Here is a 12233-nt window from a genome sequence, read left to right as displayed (position 1 = left end):
TGAGCCATCCGGCTGCCCCTGAAGCTATATATTTTGAATGGTCCAGTGTTAACCATAAAGATGAAGTCTTAACCCAACATTCACAGATCCATCTGGTGAACTCTGTCCTTCCAAGCTCAGCCTACATCAATGTTTCCTTGTGGCTTTCCCTGGGCCCCTTTCCCATTAGAAGTATAATAATAGCAGCCTTTTCTGTGCTCTGTAGCTCTACAAGTACATCTTGGATGACACCAATTTAACACGTCATTCTAGCTGCTTCTTTGTGTGTCTGTGAGTACCCTGTAAGCAAGGATGGGTTGTTGTTGTTTGTTTCATTTTTTAAATCCCTGTATCCCTAGCACAGGCCTGGCACAGAAAGAACATTCTGTAAAAACGGACTCAAAGAAATTGTAATCACTGCACGGCCCTCAGCTCTCTGTCCACCAGATTCCATCGGGACACAGAATATGTTCATTTTGTTCACTGCTGTGTGCTCAGTACCTACAATTGTGCCTAAGGATGTAGTAAATGATCAAATTATCAAAACAATAGTTCTGGCATTCCTTCCTCATCACACAGGCTCTATCCTCCTGGCACCTGACGCAAGGATCATATTTTGAGTCCCTCATCTCTGCTCCGTAGCAATATTGATAATAATGGAAATCCCTGGTATTTGTACAGCACTCTGTAGTTCACGGAGCCAGGCCCTATAATCTATCCTATTGATTCTATGGAACCAATGCTTCTTGGAAGTGCGTGAAGGAAAATGATGATGATTTCTTGGAGTTACTGTTTTGCTAGACAGATCGATCAGTTGGCAGGTGTCTGTGCCTGGGAGACAGCAGGTGCATGAATGTCGACTGAATGAACAAATCAATGAAGTATTTACTGAGCTGGACTGAATATACAGCTCTGTGTTAGGGGTCCTGGGAAATACGTTTTTAAAAAGTATAAGCTACAGATCTTTATCAAACAGGCTGAGGCAGCCCTCAGCAACCCTGTGTCCTGCATTTCTGCCCAATAGGGCCCTACTCCCTCCATCCACTTAGATGTCTCTGCTCTCTGTGGTTATACTGTGTTTCCCCCAAAATAAGACCTAGCCAGACCATCAGCTCTAATGCGTCTTTTGGAACAAAAATTAATATAAGACCCGGTCTTATATTGTACAAGTCCTGGTCTTATAGTAAAATAAGACCGGATCTTATATTAATTTTTGCTCCAAAAGACGCATTAGAGCTGATGGTCCGGCTAAGTCTTATTTTCAGAAAAACACGCTAGTCATGCAGAGAAGAGATCCAACAGATCATTCATATTTCAGTGTAAATTAGTGTAAAATGCTCCCACCACAGTTTTAATTCTGCTGCTCAAGTGCGCAGGGTAGGGTTAAGCACTGAGTAGGCAGTCTATAAATTTGTAGAATTTGACTGAAAGAAGAGTAGTGGAAGAGGAACCAAAGGAGGGTATCATTAATGGAAGGATTTGCAATGTATATTAAAGCAGCATGGCCTACTTGGCTCCCCTTAAGCTTTAAACAGCTACCCTTCCTTTACCTAATCAAGGCAATACACTGTGTGTTCTTCAGGATTGCAGGAAAGAACGTAAATGCTCTTGGTTACAAACCATTGCGTCTTGGGAGTTGTTTATTATGCAGCTTTATTGCAGAAACAGATGACTAACATGGTTGCACTGGTGTTTCTGGGGGCGGTAGAAAGGATGTGGATGAAGTGGGGGAGGCTGAACAGATGACTCAGGACTGCACCCCACTTCAACCAAAACTACTTTTATCTACTTAGCATATCAGGCTTTGAAGAAAGGCTTCTGAAGCACAAACATATTTAAACCAGTGTACCATTTGATGTCTAATGATTTTTACAGATTAGAGTTTTTAGGATTCTATGAAAAGTCCCAAGTTCTGATTTTAAGACTCACTGGGAATAAATGTGAATCCCAGAAATAAATACTATAGGGAATTACAAACATTCTTACTCACTGGACCTTTCCTGAACTGCAGAGGTTTTGCCTGCTCAGCAGAGACCCTGCGTGTCATATAAATGATACGAATGAGAATTTGGAACTTCATTTGACTCCTTGTTGGGACTCATTGGTAGTGAGCTGTCTGGCTGCCCATATCATGCTACCCTTCAGATCCAGGGAGGTCTTTTCCAGATGGCAGGCTCAGTTCTCCTTGAAAAATGTTTTAGTGACCACTCTTTGTAGTGGACATTTGCCATTATTTGGCTGCCCTGCATCTAGTCCCACTACTTACAAAAAAAAAAAAAAAAAAAAGACTTTATTGAGATAGAATCGATTAAACAACAACTGTACATGTTTAATGTATACAATTTGATGAGTATCGACATACATACACCCATGATACTATCACCACAGTCAAAGCAATTAACATCTCCTTCACCTTCAAAAGTTTCCCCCCCTTTTTTGTGGTAAGAATGAGATGCACCTTCTTAATACATTTTTAAGTGCACAATACCATGTTGTTAACTTATACACTATATTGTAGAGTGGATCTCTAGAGTTATTCATCTTGCATAACTGAAAGTTTATACCCATTGAATAACAACTTCTTGTTTCCACTCTTGGCAACTACCATTCTACTCTCTGCTTTTATAAATTTGACTATACGTTTGACTATTCACGTAAGTAGAACCTTATGGTATTTATCTTTTTGAGACTGGCTTATTTCACTTAGCATACTGTCTTCCAGGATTATCCAAGTTGTTGCCAATGTAGTATTTCCTTCTTTTTAAAGGCTGAATGATATTCCATTGAATGTATCTACCAAATTTTCTTTATCCATTCATCTGTTGATGGACATTTGGGTTATTTCCGTATCTTAGCTATTTCAAATAATGTTGCAATGGACGTTGTGCAGATATCTTTTTAAGATCTTGACTTCAATTGTTTTGAATATATACCCAGAAGTGGAATTGCTGGATGAAATCATAGTTCTATTGTTAATTTTTTGAGGCACCTCCCTCCTTCCACACTGTTTTCCATTGGAGCTGCACCATTTTACATTTCCACCAACAGTGCACAATGGTTCTAATTTCTTCACATCCTTGCCAAAACACTTATCTTTTTTTTTTTTTTTTTTTTTTTTTGATAATAGCCATGTGAACTGGTATGAGGTGATATCCCATTTTGGTTTTGATTTGCAGTTCCCTGATGATTAGTGATGTTGAGTACATTCTCATGTATCTGGTGGCCATTTGTATGTCTTCTTTAGAGAAATGTCTGTTCAAGTCCTTTGCCTATTTACTGATTGATTGTTTGATTGATTACTATTGAATTGTAGGTAGTCCCACTTCTTATTTCCTTTCTGGATGTTTCCCCTTTGCCTGTGGTCTTGATAAGAGGTGGTACTTAGCTGTTATCCCAGAAGCCCAAAGTGCCAGATTTCACTCTCCATCCCATATACAATAGAACAGACATGTGACTTCCATTTCACCAATCAGACACCTTCTCCCAGGACTTTAAATCTTAAGCAAGTAGTGCAAGGATTCAGGAGAGTTGGAAGTCATCTGCATTGCAGAGCAGACTTTGGACTAGACCCTTGGTGTGGCCAGGGCTGTGTAGTGTTTCTGATACTTAACCTTCCAGGTCTCCCATGCTTCCTTCTCTGTCTCCAAACCTGGTTCCTCAGTCTCTTGTCAATTCTGTGAACACCTGATATCTAACTAATGAACTCCTTTTTTTTTTTTTTTAAATAATATAGCCAGAGCCTGTTTTTGTTGCTGCAATAAAAAAAATCCTAAGACGCTCTGCAAGTTCCCTTTTCATCTGCTTCTCCTTCTATGGATTTCCCTGTGAAGACAGTGGTATATGTGTCAAATGTCTGAAGGGAAGACAATAGGCGAAGGAGATCTGAGCCAAATATCATAGAGTCTCAGAACTTTATTTCTCTGAGTGGCTTCGGAATAAAGATAAACAGGTTTGTACTTTACCAAGTAGCTAGCTAAAACCCTATAATCATTCTAGGTCATGATTGAAAAATCTGGAATAGATTGCCTTTTAACCTTCCTCTTTCAGTGCTGTCGATTGGTTCCCAATCTTTATTGAGAGAAGGATTTTTTTTTTTTTTAAGGAGGGCACAGCTCACAGTGGCCCATGTGGGGATTGAACTGGCAACCTTGGTATTATTATGACTATGCTCTAACCAACTGAACTAATCGGCCACCGCCTGGTTCCTAATCTTTAGTGTATCTAAGAGTTTCCTAGAATGCTATTCAAATGTAAGATTCCTGGACACCTTCTCCCTACCTTATACCCCAAGATTCTGGTTCAATTTTATAAGAGATTCTGATAAGAGTGGTTTAAGAACTATACTCTGAAAAACACTGAAAGCCAGCCTGAGGATAAAACCATTACACAAAGAAGGAAAAATTATAGAAATTTAAAGAGAAACAAAGGTAGAGCCCTGATAAGGCTGTTCCTGAAACTAAAGTTAAGAAAGAGAATACACTCCTTGTATTGTTTAAGCCCAAATTAAAATTGGCTTTCTGTGACTTATAACTGAAAACATTCTAACTGATATAAAAATATTTTTCATCTCATACATCATATGATTAAATAATCAGAACCACCAATGAAGGGTTTAGTTTTATTCCTATTTTATAGATGATAACACCAGCTAAAAAAGCTGGAATTTTCCCTTAAATCAAGCATAATTTAGAGCCATATCTGTGGAAGTAGGTCTTATTGAAGCATAGTGACCCTCTATTATGGATAATAGGATTAGTGCCCCTATTCTTTCTGGATTCATGTTCCACTACCTTCCAGAAGTCTTCTCTGAAAATTGGACCCATAGTGATATTCATGGTGTGGCCACAAATTGTAAACAGATTCAGTGCTACAGACATAAACTTTATTTGTGCTTAAATAGTTTAATGTGTCAGTATTTCTTTCTCTCTTTTTTTTCTCCAGCTCTACTATGAGCTCCTCAAAAACAAAGACCACATCTTGAATCCCTCACATGCCCCTAGAAGATGCTCAATCAGTAATCACTAATTGGCTGACTGAGTTAAAGGGGCAGGTAAACCTAGGAGTAAACTATGGTTTATCCATAGGTGTAACTGAGTTCCAGTACTTTCTGACACATAGTTTGTCCTCAATAAGTTTTTGCCGAATGAATGAATATCAATTGAGACTTTTTATTATAGTAGGAGCAATGACATCAGAGAATAGACTTTTTCATAAAATGTTGAAAAACGAATAATATGTTAATATAGGGTCTTATCTTCAAAGAATAATGCTTTGAAATTGACAGCAATTTGAAGATTTCCACTGGACACCCAACATCAGTGCTAGTAGCACTAACCATGAGACGTTTATAACCCAACTTCATATAACTCAAGGTCAATATTTCTGCCTTGTTATAAAGAGCAAGAACTGCAATATACTCAGTGAAAGCTATAGCATACTCACATATGGCAGAAAGATTAAAACTTTAAAGAACCCAACCACTGCTGTAAATCAGTGACATTCTAAATTTTGTAATATGTGCCTACCATGTCTTAGCAGAATTAATAGCTATAAAATCTTATATGTGGCCAACGTCATGAAAGTTCAAATATCTGATCTTAATTTGGCATTCTGACAGGACATAGTAGCGTAGAAAGCAATTGTTTTAGACTAGAATACCTGATTTCATTTCTGGCTCTAACTCTTATGGACCTTAGGCAGGTCAGGAACCTAACTGAGACTTCTTTTCTCTTCTGTAAAATGGAGATAACACTAAAACCCACTCCACTGAGTCATTGTGAATGTCCAGTTATGCAATACGTGTTGCAAAAGTACTTTATATAGTAAATATATCACTTAGGATGATTTGTGTGACAAGAACAGAAAATCAATCTCAAAGTAGCTTAACTACTATTGAGAAAAGTATTGTCTTTCATAACTGAAGAGCCCTGAGATGGATTAGCCTCCACCTCTTTTCTCTACACACCTCTGCTCCGCTCTTCTGATTGAGTGTATTGATCATCAGGTTGCATCATTCTTAGTCTTAAGCAATATGCTGGGCAACGGACATTGTCATTCACATCCTGGGGAGAAAGATACTTCCCATATCCTTCAAACAAAAGTTCTAAGTTTTACTGTGATTGCACCACTGATGAATAATGACAGAGGTCAGGATTATCCAGATTGGCCTTCAGCAATCAGGGCTGACCCCAAGACCAAAGTATGAGGTCAATACCACCCAAAGTACACAGATGCTAGACAATGAGTGACATTTTCCGAAGGAAATTTAGGAATGGGGAGAAAAGGAAATAAATGCTGAGTGGGCACAAATCTCCACTTCATTGTGTAAATGGTACAGCTTTATATTCTGATGGATGTTAGTGTCATAGCACAGTTTGGTATACATCTGTGTATTGATTTTATAGTTTTGCTTTAAGATATCTAACCAGCTTAACTCATAATAGTTCTTTCTTTACTTTTTGTTGCCACCTTTGAAATTACTGAGATTACTCACATGATGAGAGTCATATTACACATTTTGTTTGTAATATCTGGAAGAGCTTAGAAAACTGAGAAGCGCTATGAAGTGGCAAACACTTTCTTTGCTACTTTGCTTGTCAATATGGTTCTTTGACTTTGGGGATGCTGGCTAGGCTCTTAGGATCATGTGATTTTTCTGGATAGTCAAGTTCTTTGGAAATTAGATTTATTCATAAAGGATATGCCTTATCGGTTCCAAAACAAAAAAACAAAAAACTCTTCAGCCCAGTCTTTATTAGACAATCTAGCCTTAGGCTTCTCTGAAACACGTGGCTCCCTGGCTCCTAGTATAACAGCACTAGTCATTATTGTAACAGCTTAATTTGTATAATGATTAAAAGTTTGCAAACTGCTTGAAAAGAGTCTAAGAGCAACAGATGAGTGTCGAAATTTTGTAGATTTTAGGTCTAGGGGTCAGACCCCTGAGTGAGTGTTATGTCTAGTGTATTGAAAACAATCATAACCAAAATTCCTAGTAGCATAATTATTTAAGATCTAAACCCTAAATCTTTATTTCTTTCTAAACTTCCTAAATATCATAAGGCTTAAGATAAACATCTGCAGTTTTATTGTGTATTTTCACATACCTTAGTTCATTCGGTTCTCACTCCCTCCTCTGAGATATGTAAGGATTATTAGCTTTAGTTTACAGATAAGGAAACTGAACACCAGAAAGAATAAAGGACTTGATGAAGGTCAAATAGGAAACGTCAAGTTCAGACCTCTGGATTCCAAATTTAATGCTCTTTCTACAACAGCATGATGTGTATACATTTGGAAATTTATGGGAAACACTACAAAAATATCAAATTTACTTTGGACTCTAGGAAAGGACCTAAACATCTGTGTTAGTAAGTGCTTAGAATCAATTAGTAAGATAGGAATAGAATCTTCATCCTTGGGGAGTTTTACAAGGTCAAAAGAGTCTCCAGCTTAATCCAAACAGAGGCTGCAGGAAGAGTTACATGACTTAAAAGCTCATCCAACTCTTAAATTCTGGAATCCGTATTTCAAGGGCATATCATCATTCCAAGAGCTTTGATTACATTGTCAAGAATGACTTACCCATATTAAAGCATCTGTTTCTGACAATTAGCATGTTTTACTAACAATTCGGTCCACTTTTGAACCATGACCACAGAAGGAACTAATGTTCTCTGGCAGTCTATCTTATCCCGGGGAAAGAGAGTAATACCAAACAAATGAATTCATGTTGGCCCTGTTGAAAGTGTGTGATCTCCATGCAATTCCAAGGAAATGGCCATCCAATTTTAAATTGAGGAATTTGGTTTGCAGATGAAGTTATGCATGTGGCCATAGTTATACAGTTGATAACCATTCCTCTCTTTGAATTAGAGTAGGTTTGATTTAAATCATAGTTAGTTTTCCTACAAAGAACACATTTTTGTTTTTCGTTGTACGACAACTCAGATGGTTGTCGCACGCATTGGACTCCAAAAACACAATACATATAAGATAGTAATTTTGATATACATTTTTGTAGCATATTAGAAAACTGAATGATGATTTCATAGTAAGTAGAGCTGAAGCAGATGCTTTTGAAGTTACTGAGGAAGATGGTGAATCATCTCCAATGTAGTATGGGTATACGAGGGTTATTTTTTTGTTGTATTAGAATAACAAAACTATTGCCAATGTTATGTTATCTTCAAATAAATGATTGCTTTGGATTTCTTTTCTTAATATGCATGTGTAATTATTTTAACACAACAATCATGTTTATTTACAAATTTAATTACTATGTTTCCATTTCATTTAATTCATTTGCATATAGCTGGATTTGTACCAAAAAGAATACGAGGCAGAATGCTATATTTTAATTACAAAGTAAGATTTTAAAAAATGTATATACATAGAGTATTTCAGTTGAACAAGGGAACTTGAAATACTAGCAGCTGACTTCACTCTCTTCTTTTTGTTTATATACAACTTGGGAATAAACTTAAGTCTTTTCACTTTTCAATTCCCAAATGAATTCTTGATTCAGATTGAATTTGTCCAGGCCAGTAGTGGTAGCAGAGATGTTTCTGAACCTGCAGAATATTTACTGTTATTAAATGTTAGATTCTAAGGCAATAATCTTTAATGGACAAAAGAAGATTCCAGTGACTCCTTCCAGTCCTTGGTACTCTTTTCTTTCAACTCTCACCAAGCAACATGTATTTGCAGAGTGATTTATCCATAGTGATTTATTATGATTGACATCATGGTGGTTAGATGCTTAGGTGAATTCTTTTCATCAATTACAGTCTTGTCATTTGGAAACATAAGGACTACCATTATTGTCATTACTATTGTTATTGGATCAGGCAGGTACTGGGATTTGACAAGAAAAATGAGATTATGAATTCTTGGCTTGTTGGGCTCGACTCATAAACCTTTCTTTAACATCATCTTAACGTATAATAGGACAATTCATCTGTTGTGATTCTGCAAGAACTCTAATTTCTATAATGAGTTATATCAAACTGCTCTCCATAGTCATTAAATGGCTTTTCAGCATGAGAATGAATGTGGCAGGACTAAACTAATTATACTTTTCACCCATAATGAGGATGAAAATGAACTGTTGGCTGTTGTGATCAGATTGTGTATTTTGTCTTGTTCAGAATGGTAAGTATTATGAAAATAAAATTTGGCAATAATAATAATTATCAGTTATGCTGCAGCTATTATGTCCCAGGTGCTTTCCATACATTGTCTCCTTTAATCCTCCAAGAATCCCATTTCCCAAGACATTCATTTTACAGAACGTTTCTATCCTTTTACCAACCTTCCTCATTTCTTCCACCTCCCAACCCCTGACAAACACCATTCTACTCTGTTATCTATGAGTTTGGCTTGTTTCCTCTCCTTAATGTCATGTTAGATGCAAGTCAGTGTGTAAGAGTGCTTATGGTTCTGAGATATTTAGCACTGCACTGCCCTCTTGTGTTTTCAAACGAGTCCACAGCATCAAGACTCCACTAAAATCCCCTCACTGCCTTCCTCCCACCCAACAACCTTTCCTCTTCCACTTCAACAGTTGGGTTTCCCCGCTAGTTTTAATTTTAAATGGAGGTTTTAGAAGGCTCTTAGCAAATAATGGTGGCTTTGTCCACCCTGGAGTCCTGAAAGCTTCCTCCTCCACACTCAAGATTTTCTTCCCTTCATTGCTCTCTCTTAACAGTAAATGGTATAAAAGTGATAAAAAAAGACCCCAAAGCAGCATGTTTCCAAGAGCTCATATGTTTGAAAGGGAAACTGCAATATTTATTAAGCTGAGAAGTTGCCTATGTTCTGGTAATTCATTTTTATAATTATTCAATTATGATTACCAGTTATAAATAATGAATCAATGTTAATCAGATTTCCTGAGAGCAAACACATTTGACAAGTGGCCAAACTGATGAAAAACCAACTCAAAAGCGTTCTTAAAATGACTTAAACAGAAAAAAGGAAAGAAACTGCGAGTTCTTTAAAAAGACAAAAACACTAGAAGATGTAAAAAGACTCTTTCCCCAAAGTAAACCAAAACAACCAACTTTTTTTGGTAAAACCAATAATGAGAAGATTAAGTTTTCTTCACTGAACTACTATTTTGACCACTTTGTCCTATGAGCTGATTTAATGTTAACTGAACTGCTTTCTTCCAAATCAATTTTGGCTAAATTTTTTTCCATTTGCATTCAGCCAAATCTTATGCTATCCACACCAGCTCATTAATATAAGGAATTCAGTCATCAAAATGGTATTTTAAAACCTCTTTTACCTAGAAAGGCTATGAATTCAATTTATGTCTTATGTATCTTGCTTGGGTTTTCAGTCTTTTTATAACCATATAATTTGTTCCTCACAAAAAAAACTGGGATATTATTTCCATTTTACACCTGAGGAAACTGAAGTTCTTTGAGGCTAAAGAATTTGTCCAAGGCCACATGGCTGGCAAGTGGCAAAACCAGGATGAGATCCCAGATCTTTTAGGCTCTAGGCCAATTCCATCATAACAGTGCCAAGAAAATAGACCCTGTCTTGCCCTTTGGGATGGAGCCTAGAATAGAGTGTGGGAACATTTACACTCAGTTTAAATATACTAACCAGGCATTCACAGAATCCTGCTGTGGAATCTGAGGGAAACAAGCTTGCTTTAAGGGTAGAGTTGCTATATCTATCAGTCAAGGAGCGCACGCACGTGTGTGTGTGTGTGTCTGTGTATTTAGCTCCTACTGTGTGATAATATGGAAGAAACAAACACAAAAGGATTTTTTTACCAGTGTTATCAAGTGTATAATGTTCTCAAGTAGTCTGTTCTCCAAGTTGTGCGATGTGGTCAAGGAAAGCTAACCCACATTTGTTTGTTCATTCAATAAATATTTATTTAGTGCCTATACTGTGTCAGGCGTCATTCTAGGTGGTGGGAATGTAACAGTGAGCAAAACAAAGTACTGCTTTCATAGGCTGCTCATTCTATTAAGACGGTTAGTAAATAGTATAGCGCCCTAGATAATTGAGGGGTAGTGACTTTGACCACTACTCAGAAAAAGAGAAGTCAGTGAATGTTCAAGTGGTGTGGAAATGTGCCACTCTTACATGGAGCCATAAACAACTGAAGTCATGCCTTTTTAAACACGTGTTATAACAGAGGGTATTTGTGTCATTTCTGAAAATAAGTGTGTTTTTCCAGGACACGTCAGCTCCTAGTCAAGTAGTTGTTTCAATCTAGTTGTGGAGGGCGCAGCTCACAGTGGCCCATGCAGGGATTGAACTGGCAACCTTGTTGTTAAGAGCACCGCGCTCTAATCAACTGAGCTAACCAGCCACCCCTAGGAATATCAGTTTTATAATAAGAGTAAGACTAGGAATGGAATCAGATGTTGATTCTTCCATTTATTAGTTGTGCTGTCTTAGGTGAGTTACTTAACGGTTTTTACTCTCAGAGTCCTCATCTGTAAAATGGGAATAATATCAGTACCTATCTTATCTTTACCTCATAGAGCTATTATGAGGATTAAAAGATAAAACGGATAAGATATGGAAACTGTATCACACAGTAACTGACACAAATTAAGAAATTAATAAATATAGCTGCTATATCGCTCAAGAGTCTTTCAGTTGGAAGTGACTGAACCAAAAGAGAATTTATTGGCCTGAATAATTATATCAAACAATGCCTTATGGGCCAATCTTTCTGTCTATGATCTCAGCTGGACTTCCAAGGATGGGTAGTATCTGAATAAGAATTAAGAGGCACTGAGCTTTTAAATATGACACAGTTTCAAGCACTTTGCATGGGGTTATCTCATTTAATCTTCACAGCATCCAATGAGGCAGGTACTATAATCATCCCATTTTGCAAATGAGGAAACTAGGACACAGAGAGGTTAATAGCTAGAAAGTGGCAGGACTGGGAATTGAGCCCAGCTGTCTTACTTCAAAACCTTTGTGCTTAACCACTACACAAACTTCCTTTGAGAACATTAAAGGGTAAATATGTGAAGAGGATAAGGAAAGTTTCAAATAAGAAAAAATAAGGTATGAATATTTTGACTTCTGATGTTACTAATGAGTTCAATACAAAATTGTAGGTTAATTTATCTTTGCACCCACAGCATTTAACTAGTAGGCACACAAACAGCAACTAATACATGTTTGACAAAGGAATTAATTACTAGCAATCTCCATTACCTTCTGCCTTCTCCAGTTTACTTACTTTATTGTTTACTTATTTTATCTTT

This window comes from Rhinolophus ferrumequinum, chromosome 11 (assembly GCF_004115265.2).
Source record: "Rhinolophus ferrumequinum isolate MPI-CBG mRhiFer1 chromosome 11, mRhiFer1_v1.p, whole genome shotgun sequence".
Classification (NCBI taxonomy): Eukaryota; Metazoa; Chordata; class Mammalia; order Chiroptera; family Rhinolophidae; genus Rhinolophus; species Rhinolophus ferrumequinum.
Note: the sequence above shows the minus strand (reverse complement) of the source record.